We start from the raw sequence: 251 nt of genomic DNA, 5'->3' as shown, positions 1-251 counted from the left end.
ACTTGTATAGTGCAACTCTAAAAACACAATGTACAAAATGGTTAACACTAAAAACATGGACATAAATTAGGGATATAACTTTGATTGAGACTTATTATGTTTTTGGATTTTGTATACAAACTACTTGCGGTATCGTATAATTATCTCGGCAGACTTGGGCTAATCGGAAGATGAATTATATCACGTTATTTGCAAGACTCGCTATTGTAATCTCTGATGAACGGTACTATTGGTTCATTTTTCTTGTGCAT

This window comes from Ipomoea nil, unplaced genomic scaffold (assembly GCF_001879475.1).
Source record: "Ipomoea nil cultivar Tokyo-kokei standard unplaced genomic scaffold, Asagao_1.1 scaffold3069, whole genome shotgun sequence".
NCBI classification, from domain to species: Eukaryota; Viridiplantae; Streptophyta; class Magnoliopsida; order Solanales; family Convolvulaceae; genus Ipomoea; species Ipomoea nil.
The sequence above is the reverse complement of the archived record's forward strand: the minus strand, read 5'-3'. Positions refer to the sequence as shown.